General features: G+C 48.4%; 1 long non-coding RNA gene across 1 annotated transcript in view; it reads left to right on the forward strand.

Annotated features, from left to right (window-relative positions):
• Positions 1-24,491, forward strand: part of LOC131814731 (uncharacterized) — a 72,871-nt gene that overhangs the window by 25,261 nt on the left and 23,119 nt on the right. The window contains exon 2 of the long non-coding RNA XR_009347427.1: positions 23,476-23,613. This is a non-coding gene — a long non-coding RNA (uncharacterized LOC131814731). The remainder of the gene's footprint in view (positions 1-23,475; positions 23,614-24,491) is intronic.

Here is a 24,491-nt window from a genome sequence, read left to right on the forward strand (position 1 = left end):
TGGAAGCTCGTCCACACCGACTCCAGGCCCCTGGCTCTGAGCCCTCAGGAGCTCCTTCTTGTCTTTAAAAAAAAGAAAAAAAATCCCTTTGCATCTTGGCTTCTGCCTTATTGTGCTGCAGGAGGCATGGCCCCCTGCTGCCTGTGCAGGGGTGCGGGGTGACCGGTCTTTCCTGGTTTTCTTCCTTAGTTGTCCCACAGCACCTGCAGGCATCCCTCCCTCAGGAGACAAGGCTTCTCTCAGCCTTGAGGACATTCTGTCTCTCTCCTGGGTGTCTCCAGCTCCAGTGCCTGAAAGGGCCAGGCAGGTAATGCAGACGAGTGGTCTGGGCCAGGCGTGAGGTGACCGGGAGCCGGAGTGGGGTGTGGGGATCTGCATGGAGGGTGCCCCATGGAGAGGTCGAGGGACAGCTCAGCTCCACTGACTCTTGTCCTCGGGGAATGAAGAGGCTCGGTGTCATTGGATAGGAGACTCTCCCTTGCAGGGATATTGCTGAGGTCCAGATACACACTACCTGACAGCCAACCGGCAACCCATTGATGGAGCCACCCTCTCTGGGAAGCTTTTTTTTTTTTTTTTTTTTTTTTTAAGATTTTATTTATTTATTTGACAGAGATCACAAGTAGGCAGAGAGGCAGGCAGAGAAAGAGGGGGAAGGAGGCTCCCTGCTGAGCAGAGAGCCCGATGCGGGGCTTGATCCCAGGACCCCAGGATCACTGACCCGAGCCGAAGGCAGAGGCTTTTAACCCACTGAACCACCCAGGCACCCCTGGGAAGCTTCTGGATCCTTCTTCTGCAATGATCTCGCCTCTTCATTATGCCCCCACTTGGTCCTCGTCACACAGTTCTTGAGTGACAGGATGTTAGTGACTGCCACCAAAATGTCAGGTAACAAATCATCCCCAAAGCCAGTGGCTTGGAATGATAATGATTTCTTCGTAGGACTTTGTGGATTGGTTGGGGCTTGCTGATCTAGCCAGGCTGCCGTTGCCCAGGCAGCTCAGTCCCACGTGTCTCTCGTCCTCCTTGGGCCAGTGGACTAGCTGAGGCACGTGCCTCACTACAGAAACACAAGAGGGCAAGCAGAACATATTAAGCCTCTTGGGACCTGACCAGCTGGCACTGGTCAAAGGAAATCACAAGGACACCCTCAAAGTCAAGGAGCAGGAAAGGGTCCCCCACTCATGGCCAGACCACACCAGGGGTATGGACACATAGGAGGTAGAACTGGGGCTGATGCTTTAGTCTGCCATGTGGAATGGGCACAGTCTATTTTGGGTCAATGCTCTTTGTGTGGCAGACGCCTTGGGGCAGGACCTTTTCTTGGTGGCCCTGGGACCCACTGGGAGCCTGAGGGAGGGGCTCAAGCAGCTCAAGCGAAATGTATTAGCAAAAAGTTAGATCTAGCTTTTCTGTGCTGAGCCATGGGCAGGGGAGGGAAGGACACAGACATACCTGGGTGGCAAAGTGCATGCAGTAGGTGACTACTCAGTGTTTGGTGTCCAGGAGCGAGGGAAGCACATTTTCCTTGGGTGGAGGCAGGAAGGAGACCAGAATGGAAGGGGAACTTGGGGGGCTGCAACACCCCTTCTTACTGACTTCCAGATCACCCCCCCCCCCCAGAGTGCAGAGGCACTGTTCAAAACATCAGGCAATGATGGGAGTCTGCAGAATGTATTTATTTTCTTTCTCTTTCTTTCTTTCTTTCTTTTTTAAAAGATTTTATTTATTTATTTGACAGAGAGATCGCAAGTAGGCAGAGAGGCAGGCAGAGAGAGGAGGAGGAAGCAGTCTCCCTGCTGAGCAGAGAGCCCGATGTGGAGCTCAATCCTAGGACCCTGGGATCATGACCTGAGCTGAAGGCCTAGAGGCCCAACCCACTAAGCCACCCAGGCACCCCTTGAAATGTATTTCTTTAGAATTTTCCTTTTTTCTCAAGCAAGTTAGTTTCTTTTCACTTTGTTTTAGATTTATCTTCTTTTCAGTAGCCTGATGGGATTAAAACATTTATTCACGTGTAATAAACATCTAATATAGTGAGCAAAATGCACTAATCTTAAATAGCTGACTGGCTAACATTTTAGGTGGTTCTATACCCATGCAACCAGCACCCATATCGAGACAGGACATTTCTTGTTCCCTGCCACCCCCCTCCCCAGGCTCTCTCTTTCCCCTCCCAGAGATTAGTCACCGCTATTCTGACTTCCACTATTGGTGTGTGTTCTATGGTCTGCACTCTTCTCTGTCTGGCTTTTCACCTCCGAATATTATGGTTGCAAGATTCATCCATGTTATTGGGTGTGTCAGTGGCATGTTCTTTCTCCTTTGTTCTGGCGTTATCCACTGCATGAATATGCCATTATTTATCTATACTGCTGTTGACAGACATTTGTGTGGTTGCTAGTTTGGGGACCATATTGAGTGAATCTATGATGAACATGTTTGTACATGCCTTTCGGTGGAAATATGCACCCTTTTCTTTTGGGTATTGACCTAAGAGAGGAATTGCTGGCCCACAGCATAGGCAGCTTTACATTTAGCTTTAGTAGGTAGGGAGTGTCAAATGGTTTTCCAAAGTGGTTGTCTAATGGGATTTTCTCTCTCCCTTTCTTCTTTCCTCTCTCCCCCCTTCCTCCTCTCTCCCTGCCTTTATCCTCTCTTCTCCTCCTTTTTCTACCTCTTTCCTTCTTTCTTCCCCAATTTGAACTTAATTTAATTAGGGGATTTAGCCCATTCACATTTATTGTGATAATCGATACCATTTCTTTTTGGTCCATCATCTTATTTCATGTTTATTTCATGTTTACTCTTTGTATTTGTCACAGTTCAGTTGCAAGTGACAGAAATCATCTAGTTTAAGCAGAGGAGGTTTTATACAAGGAATCAGGTGCGTACAAAATGGTTGGGATAGCTGGCAGAACTTTCAGGAGTGACTGCCTGAGAAGCTGACAGGCAGCTGCTATTCCCAGCATGACCAGGAAGCTGGGGACTCAGTTTGCTACTGCCTTGATGCTGGTCCCGGGGCACACTGTCTCCACTAGACACAGGGCTTAGGACATGGCTGCCATGACTGTGGGTTCCAGGACGGCATGACCTGACCATGATTCACCCCAGCAGAGTCTCTGCGCCAGAGAACTCAGCCCCACCCCTCACCACCACTTTTCCCTGAAAGCAGAAGCAGGACTGGCCTCCCTTTTGCCTTTGAATATCCCTCAGGTGTGGCTGCAAGGTCATAGGCTATGTCTGGGAAATGCATTTTGTTTTCCACCTTCCCACAAACAGTAAGGTGCTCAGAAGGAGGTGGGATGCTACGGCTTTTCCAATTATTTCCCTTTGTTGTTTTTGCCTTTCTTCACTTTCACTGGCTTGAACAACTTCATTTTTATTTCTGGCCTCGGCCAGCCGGTCTGCTCCCAATTTAGAAGTTCCACCAGGCTCCTGGATTCTCCCAGTGGCTAATTTCTAGCCCTAAATAACCTTATTTAAACCTCTAATTCCCTCTTACCATATCCAAGTTAAGTGTTATAAATACCCAACCCCCGACATTTTTCTTGCCCAGCCTGCCCCCGCCCCGGCAAACAGAGAACTCTAGAACACTTCCCCTCTCTCGCTCCCTTGCCGCTGCCCCCATCTCAAGTCTTGAGTTTTGCTGATGTCATTTAGACATTTAAATTACATTTTTAGGCTATTTGTGATTAACTTTTCTCTTAGAGGATGTTTCCTCGTTTCCAACGATCCCTTTGAAAGAACTATACCCTATTTCTCAGGCACCTTAGCAGCCCCAGAAATACAACTAGCCAGGCTTTACGACTCTCCACTCTGTCTCTGTCTTCTGCTCTTGCAAGACTTTTGTCCATTTGATTTTCAACCAGTCAGAGCTCTGGTCTGTTTTCCTCGTTACTCCAAAGGAGCCTTTCCTGTCCTGAGCTGCCATCCCTTTTGGGTTTATAAATGGGTTCCCTCCCTGCTCACTTCCAGGGATGCAAATGAGAAGTCTGCTTCTCTGCCTGTCAGGGGCCTTTCTTTCTGGAAGCTCCGAAGAGCTCCTCTCTCATCTGTGGAGCTCAGACTCCTCGCTGGGCTGCTAGGAGGTGGGTGTTCTTTATTTATCACTTCTGCCCGCGGCCCTTTCAAATCTCAAAGTTCTTTCTCTCTTCCACTCACTTCTTAAATCACCACATCTCTTCTGTTCATTTTCTACCTTCTAGAAACGCTATTAGCCACCATTTGGGGTCCTCAGTCTGATTTCACAGCCTCTTATCTTTTTATTCATGCTTTCATTTCTTTGCATTTTGGCTTTATGGGGAGAGTGAGCCCCTCCGTCGATCTTCTGGAATGAGGCTTTTGTTCTCAGAGGACCTTTCCTTTTTTCTCGCTTCCTCTATTAAATTTTAATTCTGAAAGTCCTGCGTATGTTTGTGTTTTGAGTTCTGGAAAGCCTTGTCTGTATACACTGTGTGCACCGCCACCCCTGCCCCCAAGGGTGCTCATCAAATCACGGAGGACTCGTCCCTTCAGCATCTGATAGTGGTTGAAGCCTCGGTCCCCCTGGGGTTGGCACTTTTCCCTGCTTGCCCAAAGCATCAGCTCCTTTGAGCTGCGCAGGCCCAGCAGAGAGTCTGTGGGTAGAGTGAGGGCTGGTGGCCCCCATCCTGGTCAAACTGGGAGCTGTCACTCTGATATGCCACGGGAGGCCACCGTGTACTCAGTAGGTCTCCAGATGTGGACAGGGAGGTTAATGCAAAAGGGCCTTCAGGCCATGGAGAGCAATGAGAAGGGGGTTTTGCTATGAGAGGAAATTCAGAGCCCAAATGAGGGGAGCCTTCTTTGTTGGGGGAAGAGATGAATGGATGTGTGGTGACCCCAGGGGGAACTGAGGCAAGGACAGTGTTTGGTGATTGCTAAATTTGGCTCATTTTCTTCTGGGCACATAGCTAGACTAGAGTTTCCAGCTTCCCAGGTGGCTAGATCTGTCTATATGACCATGTGATCTGTTCTGCCCAGTGGAGCGTGAGCAGAAGGCACCAAGCGCAGTGATCTGCGGGAGGTGGGTTGAGGGGTCATATCTTGAGATGGAGAACACAGTGGAAGGGTCTTTGGTTTCTGAGTCATTGCCTGGAGGAGAACGGCTAGGAAGGAGCTCCCAACCAAGAATACCTATGTGAGGCTTTGCATGAGCAAGAGAGAAACTTTTGTTGTGTTAGGTATAAGGATCTGGAGGGTGTTTGTTACGCAGCTAGCAGCTCATGACTAATACAGAAATTTTTCCTGGAAGACCTCCTAGCAGACTTGTTGGCACAGCTCATTGACCAGAGCTAGACTGCATGCCATCCCCCGACTTGTTTGCTGGTGGCCTTGAGATCCAAACAACATCAGGGTTTCACCAGCAAGGAGGAAGTTGGGAATTGGTTGCAGTAGGCTACCACCAATGGCCGCCATATTGGTGCGGCTGAACAGCTTTTTATATCCTTGCTGGCTCATTCCACTTGTTTTGTCAATTGTCCCTTTAGGTCCTTTGCCTATTTTTCTAACAAGGTTTTCATCTTTTATTAATGGATGGTAAGGTCTTTTGTTGTGTTAGGCCTTGTAATGTGCATCTGTGGTTATTTTTGCCCACCCAGCATCTGAATTCCCTTCCTCCCTTGGAGGTATCCCCTGATTTCTGCTACGGAAGCCAGGCTCACTTTCCAACCCCCCCTTGCAGCAAGCGTGCAGGCCTGTGACCAAGGCTCTGCCATGCAGATGCTCTTGCCTCAGAAGCTCCTGGAAGCTAATGATCAAAGGTAGCGAGTGCTGCACGGACTTTATTCTGGAGAGAGAGGAACCAGTGGCAGCATTGATGACCAGCATGAGGACAGCATCAAGGTCTCTATCCGAACAGCTAGAACACCATGGCCATTTCTGTCTAGGAGGCCTTCAAGACAACTTCTCCAGCCCTCCCCGAGCCTGCTGGGAGCTCAGTGTCCATCCCTTTGCTGCTTAAATCAGCTAAGGTCAGTTTCAGTTGCTTGGAGCAAGAACAGAACTGTGATAGTAACCTTTGTCTGCATTGTTTGTTACACATCCTTTGTCCGGTTGTTATTTGTCTGCAACCTTGTATGTACAATAGCTTTTCCTGTAAAGAAGCTTTGGATCGGAGCACCTGGGTGAGTTGGTCCATTAAGTCAGCTCAGGTCATGATCTCAGGGTCCTGGGATCGAGCCCCATATTGGACTCCCTGCTCAGTGGGGAGTCTGCTTCTCCCTCTCCTTCTGATCCTCCTTCCTGCTCTGCATGTTTTCTCTCTCTTTCTCTCTCTCTCAAATAAATAAATAAAATCTTAAAAGCAAAAAGAAGTTTTAGATTTTTAAAAAAGATTTTATTTGTTTATTTGATAGACAGAGACATAGCAAGAGAGGGAACACAAGCAGGGGGAGTGGAAGAGGGAGAAGCAGGCTTCCCGCTGAGCAGAGAGCCCGATGTAGGGCTCGATTCCAGGACCCTGGGATCATGACCTGAACCAGGGACAGATGCTTAACCACTGAGCCACCCTGGTGCTCCTGGATTTTTTTTTTTTTTTTTTTTAAAGCAGTCTCCACACCCAATAAGGGGCTTGAGCATATGACCCTGACACTGAGAGCCGTATGCTCTTACTGACTGAGCCAGTCAGGATCCCTAGAAGTTTTGGATTCTTAGGCCACCAGATAGGTTGACCCTTTCCTTAGTTGTTCCAGATTTTCAGGTCATGTTATAAAGATTACAAAACCATTCACCCATGTATTAAATTTTTAAAATTTTAAGTTATTTCACTCAAATATTTACGTTTAAATATTTTATGCTTAAACATATACAGAGCTTAAAAAGCCAAATACTACCACTAGGTTTAAAGAAATTAGTACTCTACTCCATTTCCCGGATTCTTGAAACCCCCTCTGCAGAGACAACCACATTTAGCTTTTAATAGATGTTTCCTCTTTCTTTCTTTCTTTCTTTCTTTCTTTCTTTCTTTCTTTCTTTCTTTCTTTCTTTCTTTCTTTCTTTCTTTCTTTCTTTCTTTCTTCCTTTCTTTTAAATTTCCATGTCTAAATGAAACTGTTTATACCTTAATTCTCAGTTTTCAGTTTTAGCTACATCTCTCCACTTGCTACTGTGGAAAATGAACTTTTTTTTTTTTCCAAGTTTTTATTTTGAGCTTTTCTTTTCTGACCATCCACACTTGTATGACCTGCCCAGCCCTTTTAAAATCTTTTAGAATCTTAGCTGTGCTCCATTTTTATTGTTGTAAATTACATATTGAACACAGGGGTGCTTTCTCCTATAGTATTCTGGTTTTGCAACTTCGCTGGTTTCATGACCTTGGTGTTGCTGGACAAGTTCCTCTGCTTCCCGTATTTCTTGTAATTTCGTGGTTGGATCTAGGGCGGGCGTTGGTCAAGTTTTTCTGTCAAAAGCCGGATAGTAAATATTTTCAGCTTTGTGGGCCATATGGTTTCTGTCATAATTCCTCTGCTCTTGTAAAAGGTAGAGTGGAAACAGTCGTAGACAGTATGAAAACAAGAGCAGGGGCGTGTTTTGGTCGAATTGGAATTGGGGTGGTAGTTTGCAGACCCCAGATTTAGAGCTGGGTAAGGTTCAGCTCTGATTGGGTGTCTCACTGGTGGTGTTGCCTGTGTGTGGAGACACCTCGTGTCCCATCATTGTCAATTCCTTTTCTTTTCTTTTTTTGGTGGTGGTAAAATGCAACAAAATTTACCTTTTTAACCCCTGTGAGGTGTCCAGGGGTATTAAATTCATGCATGGTGCTATACAGTCCACCATGACTGTCCAGCTGGTAAAACAGAAACTCTGTCCCCATGAAACACTAACCTCCGGTCCTCCCCTCCCCCAGCCCCGGACAACCACCACACCTTCCGTCTTTAGGATACACACGCTATTTAACTTGAAAAATACAAAAAGAGGTCAAAACTAGAAGTAGAATCCACCCATGATCCCACCACATTTTTGGGGAAGCGTGTAAATTAAGAAGTGAAAGCTCTGTCTTCTGCCCCCTCAACAGCTCTCCCCACCCCCCCAGGAGAGCAGCTACTGACTTGGGTACAGCTTTTTCCAGACTTCTAATGCACTGGCGAGGGCATGTATCTACACATAGCAGAGGCGTGTTACCCGTGTGGAGGCTCCCTCCTCTCTGCCCCGCAAGGGGTGGCTGGAGAGGAGGAGGTTGGAATATGGACCTTCCTTGTATGCCTCTGGAGGCCAGGCAGCTCGCTTATCCTCTTCGCTGCCTGAGAGACCATGTTGAGGGAGTGGGTCCATGACCCCCCCCCCAAGCTACTATCTGAATTTTCTCTTACCCATTTTCTTGGGATAAAGCAAATATCAGACCCATATGGATTTTAAGTGACTTTTTGGAATGTTCAGGAATTTCTCCCAAGAGTCAGGGGAGGGGCAGAGAGGACGTTGTGTCTCTGTTGAGCCAACATGCTCCCTTACGGTAGGGCAGGGGCAGGCTCGGGTGGGGTTCATGAAAGTCCCTTGGGAGTGCTTTGGTCCCTCCACTTTCCCAAGAGTCTCCTTCCTTTGTGTCCTTGGCCACGCAGCCTCTTGGCCCCACCCCACCCTGAGTCGCGGTCCCCCGTCAACCCCCGGCAGATTCCACTGCCCTTGGCGTCCACTAGGTGGCGCACCCTCCCCCTGTGTTTCTCCCGGCTTGGCTTTGGGTGTGCGGGGGGAGAGGGGGTGGGGGGGGGGATGGAATTCTGGCCCCGGTTTCCGCTGATTTGGGGCAGGGGTGGTAAGGGTGGGTACGCCCAGGGCTGGAGGATCCGGGGTGGGGCGTGGAAAGCTGGAATCAGATGCAGCTCACACGTTAAGATAACCGAGGGTTAACTTGAGACTTTCTGGCTTTCTTTGATGGAGGCTTTAAGCAAACAAGAACATGCAAATCCCTCATCCTTGCAAGGTTGGTCATGGAGAACCGACTCTGGAACTCCTAGATGACCCCCTCCAACCTGTCAAAGAGGTCAGAGAGGGCACGAGTGGCGTGGGAATTTGGAGCTTGGTCTGTGTTCCCTGCAGCTCGGGGGACACATTGGACAGGGGACTGATCCTCTTATGGGACGCAATGAAATGGTGATTGACCAGGATTTGGCCTGAGGTAGCAGAAGAGAGGGCAGTTCCAGCAGCCCCCGGTGGCATCCTACCAGATCCCTTTTCCAGCTGATGTGCCTTCTCTGAAGAAGTGCTCTGGGCTGACAGAGCCACAGTGCCTGGAAGGTTCACGGGACAGCCCGTAGCCCATGGTTCAGGATGTAAGAGGCTGTTCCCTCACCTCAGACCAGGATAAGTTCGTGGTACAATCCGCGCGTCAGGTCAAGGCTGGGTTTTGTCTGAAATGGTGTTGTTACTCATCCTCCTCTCTTCCTTATCCTGTTTCCTTCATTCCTTGCGGGGCTTGTATTGAGAAGCTCCTCTTGGCAAATCCCTGCTTCCAAAAACCCAAAAAACCATGTCTCAGGCTCTGCTTCTAGACAACCGAAGGCAGGTAGTGTCGAAAGTGGTCCTAGGAAGCAAACACCAAGGATGGGGTTTTGCCGCTGGATGCCTTCCTTTTCAGTTGTAATGAGGGCCCCTCCCCTCCCCTGGTGGGGACTAGAGCCCTGGTGACCAGACACCCCCCCCTTCTACCTTGGTCACCTGGGACAAGACTCAGGTGGCAGGGGATATTGTGGCTTGTGCAATATCCTTGGGACTTGAGAGACTTGGGGAAATAATAATCCTAAGGACTTTGGAACAGGGAGGCTGTGGCTGGGTAGCACTGATGATCTGAAGAAGGAAAATGACAAGCTCAGGGCATTGATCACAAATTTAAAGCAAGGTCAGGAGGATTCCTTGGCAGTTTTTAAGGCAGCTTTCCTATAGCCAGAGGGCAGGCAGCTGGAGACAGGCTCAGGACTTAACTGTAATAGAATTTCAGAGAAGGCTGAGTTCCCAGCCTGGGGACATCTCTCCTCCAAAGTCAGGGCCCTAGAGAGGTAGGGTGGGGACCTGAGTCCTGAGATGGAGCTCTCAGGGAGATGTACTTGACAATGTTAAACCCTCCTGTACTCTCAGGCCTGCTGAAGTAGCCCACTCATCCCCTTGGAAGATAGATTCCCCCCCCCCCCGCCTTGCTTAAAGACCATACAGAAATCTTACCTAAGTGCTCCTTCAAGACAAGGCTTACCCTCTTTGGGATCTGCTCCCATCTCCTCTCTAGGCCACCAGACCCCAAAGTGCAATCACGTCTCAACATGACCTACCAGGGGAGTGTTTTGCCTATTAAGGGACAAGAGGAATGAATCGCCAAAGGAGCTGCAGGAGTAAGCCTACAGGGACAGGCAGAGACTGGGAGAAATTCCCAGGAGTGGACTCTGAAGGTGTCTTCTCAAGGGAAGTTGAACATAGCAGAATAGCAAAGAATTTAGCTGCATGGAAAGACACTCAGATGGGACCCTTGGAAAGGCTCTGTAGAGATGGTTCTCTGAACACCGGGAGTCGTGATAGTCCCCACTGAAGGAAGCAGGTGCTGAACAGTGGTGGCAGACCACAGAAGAAGGTATGCAAAGGTTCAGAGAAGTGGGCAAGCTAGATTGGGCCTTCTAGGGTAGACTGAAAAACCCACTAGCTGACTAAGTTTTTTGGGTGAACTCACTTCTTTATGAAGGTGATAAGGAATGAACTGGGGACGAGACACCAGAATCACTGAAAAGCCCAGGGGGGCTGTCCTCTATAGCTTGGGGCTGACAGCGGACATGCTGCTAAGGAACCGAGCTCCCTAGTAGCGATGGGGATGGGAGGATCCCATAACGCCAGCACTTAACTGTCACAAGTAAGGTGGATATAATTACCAGAAAGGACGACAAGGTTGAGATGGCAGCCAGGGGCCCGACCTACAAGGACCATGGAGATGACTAATAGTACATGACATTTCCAGGGTCAAGCTATACACACAGCCAGCAAGGCCATTTTTTAATGTATCTAATCAAAAGTGGTCAAGAGTGGGGTGTCGGGCTGACTCAGCGGGTAGAGCATGGGACTCTTGATTTCGGGTTTGTAAGTTTGAGCCCCATGTTGGGTGTAGAGAAAACATAAAAAAATAGAATCTTAAAAAAATGCTGGGGTGCCTGCATGGCTTGGTGGGTTAAGTGTCCGACTCTTGATTTCAGCTCAGGCCATGATCTCAGGGTGGTGAGATCAAGCCCCGCGCTGGGCTCTACACTGGGTATGGAGGCTGTTTGGGATCCTCTCTCTCCCTCTCCCTCTGTCCCTCCCCCAAACCCTCATGTGCACTCTTTTTCTCTCTCTCTCTAAAAAAAATAAAAGAAAAAGAGACCGAGAATGAATTAGCAGGGGGCGGAAGTTGGTTGCCTCAATGGAAGGTAATGATCCTTCATCCAAACTTGAACAAGTTCTCAAGCTCAGAATCCATCAATTAAAGGAAGGGAAGGTCCCATAAGAAAGGACCCTGAAATATCACAGCCAGCATATAGAGAGTGATTTTTCCAGCCTTTTCCCAAAGGTGCTGTATATGAGTTTTCGAGGGCTGCTATAACGAAATACCACACACAGGGAGGCTTCAACAACAGAAACTCATTGTCTCGTAGTTCTGAGGCCAGAAGTCAGAAATCAAGGGGTTGGCAGGGCTGATTTCTCTTGAAGGACATGAGAAAGACTCTTGGCCACCCCTCTCCCCCTGCTGCTGGGGGGTGGCTGGCCAATGTATGGCCATCCTCATCTTGCGAAAGCAGCACACTGATCTCTGTCAGCAGTCATGTGGTCTTCTCCCTGTGTGCGTGTGTCTGCGCCCCAGTTTCTCCTTTTTTTTTAAGGACACAGTCCTATGGGACTAGGGCCCACCCTAATGACCTCAACTTAGCTTGATCATCTATCAAGACCCTCTTTGCAAATGAGGTCATATTCACAGGTACTGGGATGGGGGGCTAGAGCTTCACCATAGTTTGAGGGGCCATGCAGTTCAACCCACAACAGAAAGCTCTAGCCATTCATTCTAGTAACCATGCTTGACGCAAGGGTGTGTGCCGGTTCCAATCCTCTGGGAATGAACAGATGGAGTTAGAGGTGCAAGAGATCGGTAGGGCCATCGCATGTGAATGGCCCAGGGAAGGAGGAGGAGTGCCTTGGAAAAGCCAGCGGGTACCTGGGAAAGGAGATGAGGGAGAAAGGAAGGAGGGAGGATTGCAGGGGAGGCGCATGCCCTCGTGGACAGTGGCTAGACCGCTTGGTCGAGGCAGCAAAGTGCAGGATGGGAAGGCTGGGAACAAGGAGACCTGGAGGAGGGTACAAAGTGGGACGCTCTTCGTCTCACATTAGAATCAGAGGGCATCTGGTGCCGCAGAGACAATGAACAAGTGAGTGGATGATATGGCCCAGACAGCCATGGTCCTTGGCGGGCACAGTGCGTGGGCCATGGGCTCGTGAAGAGGAGCAGTGATGGTGGCAGAGCTGGAGGCCAGGCCCGGGCCCAGGACAGCGTGTCGCTACTCACCGAAGCTTCCAGTTACTGCCACCTCCCAGTGTCTGTCCTATCAGCAAGTGGGGCGGGCTCTGAGCTCCCAGGATGGAGCCATCCCCTCAAGGTGGTGAGCAGGCCACTTGGTGGCTGGTTGATTTCATCCCGCAAAGGGCGGTGATTGACCCAGATCCACGCGCTGGGTTCTGCGGCGGGGGGCTTGCCTTCCTTCTTTTCAGGGCCAGGGCCAGCACCGAGGTCCACCAGCTCACAGACTGGCTGCCTCACTGTCCTGGGAGCCTGAGTAACATCACCCATGACCAACAGGTTCACCGTATGGGAAAAGAAGGGGTGCTCCTACTCCGGCCCGCCCCTGGGTAGAGCAGGGGAACGGCCCTGTTAGGATCTTTCAGGGTTCAATGGCTCTGTGGTCTGTGCCACCCCACGAAGCTGTGTCCACTCTAGAGGGCTCAGGGTGGCCAAGGGAGTGGCTCCAGGGACGCCGACCCCTGTGATGCACTTAGGGAATTTGTGTCTTGGGTCCTCATGTGAATGTCCAGAGGACCTGGTTCCACATGTGAGTGTGCGTGAGCACGTGTAGGCGTGTGTGCCTGAGTGTGTGTGTACGCATGTTTCCACGGGGGACGCGGTAACGGTCCCACTAAACTTCGCGCTGCTGTAACCTGTCTGTCTGGGCCCCATGCCAGTAGCGCCCCAGGTGCAGAAAGGAGCCCCCACATGAGCAGCGGGGAGAGCCCAGCCACTATGAGGGGCAGGGGTGCTGCTGTGTCATGGGGACGAGAGGTGGGGACAGGATACTGGGACAAGGAAGGGAATATGTGTGGCACTCAGGTGGTCTGCGGAGTGTCCAGTTTCAGCCCGAAATGACACAGATAGCAACCATGGCCAGGGTGATGGAAGTCTGGGGCGCCCTCAGATGAGGGAGTGGGGAGGCAGCAGTGAGAGTCAGCGAGGGCCTCCCGGTCAAGTGCAAGGGCAAGGCCTTGGTTTTCTCCACTCACCCACCCCTTGGAGTTTCCCCAGGAGTTGTGACAACCGTACAGGAGAGACAGAGTCCTGGGGAGGCGACCTGATGCAGGAAACGGGAGCCTGAGTGTCTCGAGGGGTGGCCTGTGGCGGACCCCAGTGTAGCCCGTCCAGGTCACCTTCTGGCCAGCGAGGTATGGACCTCGGCAGTGGCCAGAGTGGCTCAGAGCGTCCCTTCTTCTCCACACAACAACATACGTAGCTTACATATGGAACATATATGCACTGTCCTAACATTTTAAGTGTACCCTTGAGTGTACCCTGTACGTCACGTTCTTATGCAACCGTCATCACAATCCATCTCCAGAACATTCTCATTGTCTCGTACTGAGACTCTGTCCCTGTGAAGCATGAACTCCCATTCCCCCTTCCCCTCTGACCCTGGCAGCCAGCATCCTACTTCGTGTCTCTATGCACCTGGAGACTCTAGGGACCCCTTGCACAAGGACCCAGACCGTATTTGTCCTGCCATGATGGGACTATTTCGTTGGGCATAACATCTTTCAGGATCACCAATGTGTCAGACTGTCCTTTCTGCTCTTTAAGGCTGAATAATATTGCATTGTATGGATACAGCACGCTTCGCCCCTTAACGTGTAATGCCTGAACTGAAGAGTTTCGTTTATTTTGAAATTCCTTATGGAGAGACATTTAGGTTTCCTTTGTGATTTTTCTATTTACTAGCAATGCAGAAAAACGTACCTCTTAACATATTTTTGATACACTCTTGGCTATTACTTCCGTAGGATACATTTCTAAAGGTGAGATGGCTGGGTCATAGGGTATAAGCATTTCGTCTGTTTTTGGATGTCACCAAATTGTTCTCCCAAAAGGTTCTGATGCCCGCTTGCTGCGGGTGTGTGAGCCTGTCTTCTGCAATGGTACTGATCTGGTAGATTAAATATGATGATCTCATTGCTTTCCCTTGGATTTCCTTAAGCATTATTGCAGTAAGACATATTTTTATGTTTCTTGGCCATTTGCATTTTTTATTTTGTAGATTTCCAATTTCTGTCCTTAGTTCATTTTCTCATTTTGTCTCATTTTATTCCAGGACGTTTATGCGTATGCTGGTCATGATCTTTTGGTGCTGTTCAAATATCTTTTCCTAATCTCTAGTTGGTTTTCCACTTTGTTTTCTTTTGTTGAACGGAAACACTGCATTCTGCTGTCATCCCATTTATCAATCTTTTCTGTTAGGATGTGCTTTTCGCATCTTGTTTAAGAAATGCTTCCTCTATGCAGAGATCATAAACAGATTCTCCTACATTTTCTTCTTGTAAATGTTTTAAAATAAATGTTTTAAAACTTTGCTTTTCATCTTTTCATAGTTGAGACTCCTGTGGACCCTATCTGTTTTTTTTTTTGTTTTTTTTTTTTTTTTTGTAAGCTGTTATCTTAGGTTTGGTTCCTTGAGGAGCTGACTTGAGACTAAGACTTGGGTGCCAATGGGGAGAGGGGGAAGGGCAAGGAAGTGAGTGTTACTGACCATGTACCATGGAGGACAACTGAGACTCAGTCCTACTGGGGACCTCAGGGAGACAGTGTAGAACACACTTGACAATTATCTTGCTTCAGGAGCAAGGAAGTGGTGGCGTTCATTCTTCCACTCTGCCGAGCACCTCCTGAGCGCCATTCCTGGACTAAACTCAGCTTCCCCTTCCAGCCTGCTGTTCTTGCAGGATGAGTAGGAGCCTGTGGGTCTCAGAGGTGCTTCCAGGTGGACCCCTTTCTAGGTCTGCGTCAGGAATGTGCAGGGGAGGGGCGCCTGGGTGGCTCAGTGGGTTAAAGCCTCTGCCTTCGGCTCAGGTCATGATCCCAGGGTTCTGGGATCGAGTCCCACGTGAGGTTCCTTGCTCAGCGGGGAGCCTGCTTCTCCCTTTGCTTGCTGCTCCCCCTGCTTGTGCTTTCTCTCCCACTTTCTCTGACAAATAAATAAATAAAATCTTAAAAAAAAAAAAAAAAGAGTCTGCAGGGAATGGGGCACGGCACCCGTGTTCACTATAGTGTGAGGCTGGGACCCACGTTTGTTTCATGGCCAACCAGTTGGTCTAGTACAATTTATTAAATAGTCCTTCCATTTTCTTATTGACTTTATTATATCAAATTTCTGGGTTCACATTCTGGGTGTATTTGTCTATCTCTGTATTACGATCATGTTGGTTTTTTTATTTAGAAGCTAGAAAGAGTGCTTGGGAGTGGGGGAGGGGGAGAGGGAAATGGAGAGAGAGAATCTCAAGCAGTCTTCGCACCAAATACAGAGCCTGACATGGGGCTTGATTTCACCACCTGAATAGAAATCAAGAGTCGGACGTCTAACCAACTGAGCCACCCAAGGACCCTTTAATTATCATAGTCTTTTAAGTCTTGCCTGGTAGGGACAAATCCCTCCCCTTACCTTCGTTTATTGTTCTCCTCCTAGTTTTGGTTATCCTCGACCCTTTACTATCCCAAATACATCTTAGGATTATATTGTCAGGTTCCCCGAAAAGGACCATTCAGAATTTGATTGGAATTGTATTCACTTTTTAGATTAATCTGGGAGAGAATTGTTATGTTTATGATTCTGAGCCTTCAATTCATGAACATGCTATATATTTTTATCTGTTCATGTCTCCTGTGTTCTGCAGTAATAATTTGCAATTTCCTCTGTAAAGAACTTATGCATCACTTTCTCTCTTCTAATCTCAATTCCTAGTGCTTTTTACTGCTTTTGTAAGCAATGCCTTCTGACATTATATTTTCTGACTGGTTATTGCCAGTCAAAGAGTAATATTGATCCCTTATGTTGCTCTTGTGATCTAGCAACCCTTCAATTACTTTTCAACGATTGTAGAAGCTCTTGAGTTTTCTATGTAGACAATCATATTATCAGTAAAGAATTACAATGTTTTGGGGGCACCTGGGTGGCTCAGTGGGTTAAGCCGCTGCCTTCGGCTCAGGTCATGATCCCAGGGTCCTGGGATCGAGCCCCGCATTAGGATCTCTGCTCAGCGGGGAGCCTGCTTCCCTCTCTCTCTCTCTCTCTGCCTGCCTCTCCATCTACTTGTGATTTCTCTCTGTCAAATAAATAAATAAAATCTTTAAAAAAAAAAGAATTACAATGTTTTGGCTCTTTTTCCCTATTATTGTACTGCTTATTTCTTTTTCTTATCCTACTGAATTGGCTAGGATCTCTAGCACAATGCGCTAACTTGCTGGTATACTTATTTTATTCCTGAATTTTAATGGCCATGACTTTAAGGTTTTCACATTAAAGTATAATAATCTGCTATCTGCTTTGAGTTTTTAGATTTCTTTGATCATACTGAAGGCATTTCTTTCTATTTTTAGTTTGCATCATGAATAACTGTTGAAGTTTATTACATGTTTTTCTGCATCTCCTGAGATGGTGATGTCATCTCTTCTTTACTCTGTTAGTGTGGGAAATTCTATCTAAGAATTTTTCAAAAATTGACCATTACAGGCCTAGGTTAATTATTAATTAATTAAACCCAACTTCAAAAAAACGCATTATGAATTTGTTTTGCTTGTATTTTACTTAGGATTTTTACATATATGTCAAACAGTGAAATCAGTTTATAAATTTCCTTTCTTGTGCAATCTTTGTCCACCTGGCATGTCAGCTATAATATCTTCCTAAATAAGGGGGGAACTGTCTTTATACTATTTTAAAACATCCCTATTATAATAATTGTTATGATCTCTGTTTTCTTCTTCATGCTTATGACTTGACCCTTTGAGTTAATTGGATTTGCACAGAGTTTATTTTATTGGCCTTTTAAAGGAATCAGTTTTTGGTGCCATTGATAGTGTGAGGCTTTAGGAAATCTAATATCTATTATCTCTCCTATGGAATTTATAGATCATTTGAGAATAAGACAGAAATGGAAGCACCAAATTATCATCCTTATTATTGATAACATCAGTACAGGGGAATGAAATTTATAGATGAGGGCAAAGGCCCTTCCAGGACCGAAACCTGGAGTGAGACGGACTCATGTGCCTACCTATTCACAGGGTTGAGAAACGGGCACCCACACTTTGTCCCATGGAGACAGGCTTTTATGCTCCACTTAGTCTGTGGCCAAGAACTACAGTGAACACATTCTTGGCCCGAGTGGGGACAGAGGGCAAAGAGAGATTGAGAGAGGAGAAGAGGTGGGTTCATATAGGCTTAGCTTCTGCGTCCAACCGGGGAGTCACTCCTGTCCCCTAGGAGGTGTAAGGTGGGGGAGCAAGAGCACAGAGGCCTGACCGGTTCCTCCTTCCCCTTGGAAGGAAGCCTCAGAGGCAGGGAATGCACACTCTCACCTGACACTAATTATCTCCAGTATTTAAAAGTTCCTATTTCATTAGGTTTTATTTTACCATTTTTATTTCATTCCTTCTACTTTCTTTGGTTTTCTCTTTAATATTTCTCTAGCTTCCTTAGTTGACTGCTTCAGTCATTGTTTTCAATCTTGATTGTTTTAAAAATATATATCACCGTGGGATGGCTGGGTGGCTCAGTGGGTAAAGCCTCTGCCTTCAGCTCAGGTTATGATCCCAGGGTCCTGGGATCGAGCCCTGCATCGGGCTGCTTCCTGCTCTCTCTGCCTGCCTCTCTGCCTACTTGTGATCTCTGTCAAATAAATAAATAAAATCTTTAAAAAAAGTATCACCGTTAAGGGTGTACATTTAGAACTAAGTAGCTGTGCACTTTTTCTGTGTCCCACAAATTTTGGAAAAGCAGTACCTCTCTCAACACCCAATTCTCAATACTTTGTCATGTATTTGTAAGTTCCTTTTTTTAAAAGATTTTATTTATTTGACAGACAGCCATCATAAGGAGGCAGAGAGGCAGGCAGAGAGAGAGGGGGAAGCAGGCTCCCCACTGAGCAGAGAGCCCGACACAGGGCTTGATCCCAGGACCCTGAAATCATGACCTATCAAAGGCAGAGGCTTAACCCACTGAGCCACCCAGGCACCCCTGTAGGTTCCTTTATTATCTTGATTTACCCAAGGCTTATTTCTTATTTCTAAATGAGTGAGGTTAAAGAAAAAGTTTTTTAAAGTGTTATTTTTCAGTTGCATTGTGCTGACAGATTGCAGCCTATAAGATACAGATTTTTCGGTATTTCTTAAGACTTCCTCTGTGACCTCTCAAATGGTCAATTTTTACATATGTTCAGTGTGTGCTTGAAAATAATGAATATTGTCTATGTGTTGCAACCAAATATGTAAGGTAGATCAGGCTTGTGAATTATGTTGTTCAGACATTATAAATTATTACATTTTTTATCTGCCTGATCTATAGTTTCTGATAGATGAGTATCAAAGTCCTTCCTCCATGCGATTTCTCATTGTAAATGAGTCCGTTTTAGCTTTGTGCATATGAAGTTACATTGTTAGGTGCATGCAAATTCATGATTTGGATGAAAGTATACTTTATCATTATGTTGTATATTTATTTGTGTATGCCTAATAATGCTTTCTGTCATAAATTCTTATTTTAGTATTGTCAGGCCAGCTTTTGTGTTAGTATTTGTCTACTGTGGCAGAAGTTACTAGTTGTCATCCAGTACTAACTTTCCCATTCCTTCCAAGTAAAAGAGCCAAACGGTATTTGTGGTGAAAATGCACCTGGCTAAAACTACATTAAAGAGCCTCTCTCGCAGCATGGGGTGGCATGTGAGATGTTGGCAGGACAGAAGGGCTGCTTGCAGGGTGTCAATCCAGTAGGGAGGATGCACTTTTGTTCTGTCCCTCTCCCCCCTTTCTGTTGCCTGGAATGCTGATTGGATGGTTGGAACTCTGGCAGCCCTTTTGGAACGTGAGGTTGACTTGAAAATGACACCAAGTACTGGAATCGTGGAACAGAAAGAAGGAAAAGTGTGGGGTCCTTATTGACAATGGAACTGTTGTACCATTTCTGGCTGACCTTCATCTGCATCTTTTTGTGTGTGAGACAAACGTACTATTATTTTATTTAAGCCACTGTTTTTTTTTTTTTTTTGAGTTTTTATATGCAGTCAAAACTGCTTCTAACATACATTAAATAAATCTTCTGTGTGTTTGAGTGAGAGTGTACAAGTAGGGTGGGGAGGGGCAGAGGGAGAGGGAGAAAGAGAATCCTAAGCAGGCTCCATGCCCAGGACATGGGCTCCATCCCATGACCCTGAGACCTTGACCTGAGCCGAAATCAAGAGTTCAAACTGGATTGGGGACCACTCTGATGGTTTCATTTTAACTTTGTCATCTCCTCAAAGGTGTCCAAATGCAGTCAGTCACATCCTGAGGGATGGGGGTTAGGGCTTCAACATCTGACTTTGGGGGACACAATTCGGCCTGTGACAGTGAGTGAACAGTAGAACTGGGGTCTCCAGATTTCTCCAGTCTCTACCTCTCCAGGGAGTCAGGACTCTGTCGGTGGGGTGGGGCTGGGGAGGGGGATTAGATGTAGACACAGCCTTCCTCTGTAGTCCACACCAGGAATCTTCCAGGAGTGGGCAAGCCATGAACACAGGCTGTATTTCTGTTAATTCAGTTCCAGAGAAGGGACCGACGTCACCAAGGGAATCTCTCCCAGCGTCCCACTCTTTCGGGAGGCAGAGAAATTCTCCTTGGATTTTTTACTAGCCTTCCGTGCAAGGAATCTTCTAGTTCGTAGATTCTGACTGGTTTCCCAAGTGATTCCATTAAATGGGCTCTTGAGTTTCCTTCACTCCAAATTTCCATTCATTAGCTTCAGGAGGAAGCAATAAAGCGGGGGGGGGGGGTAGCTTTGACTTGGAGAAGAGAGCCCAGGGGTTTTGGGAAATTTCCCAACCATTAGCAGCACAGATCTCACCTACAAAACCAGGATGGCCCTGTACTCTTGGAAAGCTCTTTGTAAGTTGCACGAAAGGCGTTATTAACATTAAGAATAAAAATAAAATAGACAAGAAAGAAAAAGACACAGAATCTGAGTCATTGATATCCGTAAGGGAAATAGAGTCTGTACATTCTGAAATAGAAAAAGTATGACCTTCTCCCTTAGTTGTGAAATTCAAGTTCATTTTCACCTGCTCCAGGCACTAATTTGATTAGAAGACACACCTCTGCCTTGGAGGCAATTGGTACCCAGAGCTGACAAGAGGCCATGTCCAGGCCCCTGATGAGCCGGGCTGCCCGCGATGCTTTCCTGCTCTGGGTGTTATCTGGTGATCATTGGCATCCTTGAGCCGATGAAGTGTCACCTGGGAAAATCCAGGTCCACCTGGGTATTTGGAAGAGTCTCCCCGTGGGCTGATTCCCTCAAGCAAACTAGATCTGGGTTCAAAGCACCTGGGAGCCCAGCACAAATGAATGAGCAAAGAGAAACCAGAGACATGCTTACCACCGAGATGAGAAGGGGAATGTGCTCTTAGAAACACCGTGGAGGACGCCGCTTCCTGGGAGCAGCTATGGGGTTTGTGGGATTTTAATTAGATTCAAGGGCTCTTGTTTAAGCCCCCACATGGTAGATTTATACCCTCCACAAACTGGATCTGAATGGGGCATCTGGGGCGAGGCCCTCGGAGAGGAACGGGGCTTGGCAACATGGTCTCCGAATCCTCACCGGGGGCACCCAGGAGGGATGGGGTTGGCACATCTGATTCCGTGACAGTGTGGCCAGCAGCCACCTAACCGCGGGAAGGGCAGCCGCACTCGGGCTCTCCTCTGTCGAGGGGGCCCAGCGAGTCCTCAGAGGGTGCCGTAGGGCACCTGCCATTGGCTGGGCTGTGGAAGGAGCCAGCGGGACACTAACTTTAGATGGTGAGCATGTTGGTTCCCAAGGGCTGCTGTAACAGTGCCCCAAACTGGGGGCTCATAATGACAGTCATTTCTACCCTTGCAGGTCTGGAGGCTGACATTTGAAAGCAGGGGGCCGGCAGGACCGCACTCCCTCCCAAGGCTCTAGGGAGGCATCTCCCCAGTCCCTTCCAGCTTCCAGACTGCAGGAGGTCTCCGCATCACTTGGCTTGTAGACCCATCTCTCCCGTTTCTGCCATTTCTGCCTCCGTCAGCACGAGCCTTCTTCCCCGCATCTCTGTGTCCTCACCTGCCTTCCCTCTGTGTGTGTCTGTGACCCAGTTCCTCCCCCCACCTCCGTATAAGGGCAGCACTCAGTGGATTTAGGTCCCAACCTTTTTAACTCCTCTTAACTTGCTTTCAGCTGTAAAGACCCTATTTCCAAATAAAGTCACATTCTGAGGTTCTGGGTGGATGTGGATTCTGGGGGGATCCTGTTCAGCCCAGTGCAGTGGGAGATGAAAATTTGGGTCATCCCCTGACTTTGGCAATCACTCACAGAGAAGGAATGTCCTATAGTCTCTGAAAGTCTAAAGCAAGGTCTCAGTTTGGAAATTCAAGGTTTCTAGTCCCCATATCTGTCCTATTTTGCTCCCAGCCACGACATGTCATGACGGCAGGCTGATGGCGGGCAGCAGCGAGGAGGTCTCAGCTGTGTCCTTGCCCTCTCCCCTCTGCAGCTGGCGGTGGGCCAGGGAGTGACCAGGAGGCAGGAAAGGCCTGGCACGACTGTCAGGTCCCAAGAGCTTTGTGTGTGCTCTGGGATCTGCTGGGATTGAAAAGCCACTTTGTCTCCTGGGCTGATGTGAGTGACAGAGACTCTCGGGGCAGAGGTCTGTGTGCTCTGGGGGAGGTGGTATCTTCTAGTGCCCTGTACGCTGACTTCCCTTCTCAGGTCCTTGGACTGAAACCCACCTCTGAGAGGGCTATGTGCTGTCCCCACTGACCGGTGGGACGCCAGCATGCCCACAAGTGTAACCTTTGTCCTCCTCTGCCTGGACCAACTCTGGGAGGCAGGCTGGACCCCGCTTGTCAGTGGGCCAGGGGAGCACCATGGTCTCGTCCTCACTGTGTGTCCCCAACAGTGGGGTCCATCCCTATCAAGCTCTGTGGAAGCCCCAGACTCTCTAGTCTTGAGGGGGGAGGCAGACACCCCTTTTTCTTCCCTTCCCTCATTACACTTGGTGGAAGGTGGGACTTCCAGTTTTCTCCAAAGAAATCCTTTTTATAAATACCTCCCCACTCAGAGCTTTTTTGGATTCTGGGATTGATGAGTTGTGAAACCCCTTCTCGGCCACCCCGCCCTCATAGGGCTCATGGCCTGCCTGGGGGTGCGGCTTTGATGGAGGGGGAGGAGGCAGTGTGGACCCCATGGGGTCATCAGGGAGGGCCCGGGAACACTCAGAGACCTAATGATCTTCCTAATGATCTGCTCAGGCTTGAGCAGGGGAGGTGACTGTGACATTCAGGCACGTGAAGATCGGGCAGCCTGTGTCGGGAAGGAGTGAGTAGGAGCCCTGAAGGCCGAGCCAAGGGTGATAGGCCTTATCCCATAGGAACAAGGGTATGGATGGTGTGAGAGCCGAGGACGGACACGGTGGATTCAGAGCTTCTCCCGAGGAGCCGCCCCAGACCCTGAGACCAAGAGTGGCCCCATCCCTTGCTTTCTCATAGACTTCTGCTTTCTCTTGGATCTTTCCCTACCCTTCCACGCATTATTTCCTGGTGTCTTAGGTCAGACTCCCCAGAAGTGGAATCCCTCAGATGGGGCTTCCTGAGCAGGTGGCTCACTGAGGGAGGGCTCTCGGGAGCCGGGGGCACAGGGAGCAGGGAGGAGACCATGTGTTTGCCCTGGTCCCCCAGCCTCAGCCTGATCCCGGGAGCCTGGAGCATGGGGGGCACCACGGAGCTGTCCTATAGTTGGGTGAAGAAGCAGAGCATCCCTGGGGCCCGGTGACCCTGGCGGGGGGTGTGACCTCCCAGGCTCTTCCAGGGAGGTGGCTGCCCTTGGCGGAGCACGTCTTTCCAGGTCAAGGGTCTGGGGAGGCACCAGCTGCTTCCACGCCCTGATGCCTTCCTGGTGGGGGGCACACACTCTCCTTCTCCCTGGTGCTCCTTTCCCCCAGGCCAGCCACCTCCAGCCCCTCCACGGTCTCCGACTTGCTGACTCTCCAATCCCACCTTCTCCAGAAGGCTCGTTCAGTTCATGACACCGGCTCCTCCTTTTAACATGTCCTGCTTGTTTCACTCACCGAATCTTCCAGGTAAGGCCATTCCTGATGGCGGGCTACACTCTTTCATACGGTTTCTCATTTATAAAAAGGAACTGTAATTAACATTTGCATTTTGTGTTACGGTTTTCAAGGCCTTTCCACACATTTTATCTTCTTCTCATTTTACAACCCAGTCAAGTGAGTTTTGTTTTTATCTTTTTTTTTTTTTTTTTCCAAATTCTCACTTCAGAGTTGTGGAATGTGAGCGTCAGATAGGCACGGTGTCTGGGCTTCTTAGCAAGGAACATGAGGAATATAGGATTTTATAGAATAAACTTCAGGAGGTACAATTTGTTATGATGATGTGCATCTTATTTTTTTTTTAAGATTTTATTTATCTATTTGAGAGAGACAGAGAGAAAGAGCACAAGTAGAGGCGGAGGGGCAGAGGGGGAGGGAGAAGAAGGCTCTCCGCAGAGCAGGGAGCCCACGAGGGGCTCTTGATCCCAGGACCCCAAGATCATGACCTGACCTGAAACCAGACGCTTAACAGATTGAGCCACCACCCAGGCGTCCCTTTTTAAAATTTATTTATTGATTGATTTGAGAGAGTGAGAGTGAGAGAGAGAGAGCACGAGTGGGGTGCCAGGTAGAGGGAGCAGCAAACTCCTCACTGAGCAGGAAGCCCGATGGGGAAGCCCGGTGTGGGGCTCGATCAGGGGACTCCAGGAGCATGACCTGAGCAGAAGGCAGACGCTTAACCGACTGGGCGCCCCCGTGACGTGCATCTATCTTAAGTGTGTGGGTTTTGACAAGCATGTATGTCCGTGTAACCACCGCTGCAATCACTTTTAGCACTCCCCAAGCTTTATAGGCAATGCCCTTCCTTCCCCCTCAGCATCCAGACCCATGGGACCGTTCATACTTTC

This window comes from Mustela lutreola, chromosome 1 (genome assembly GCF_030435805.1).
Source record: "Mustela lutreola isolate mMusLut2 chromosome 1, mMusLut2.pri, whole genome shotgun sequence".
Classification (NCBI taxonomy): domain Eukaryota; kingdom Metazoa; phylum Chordata; class Mammalia; order Carnivora; family Mustelidae; genus Mustela; species Mustela lutreola.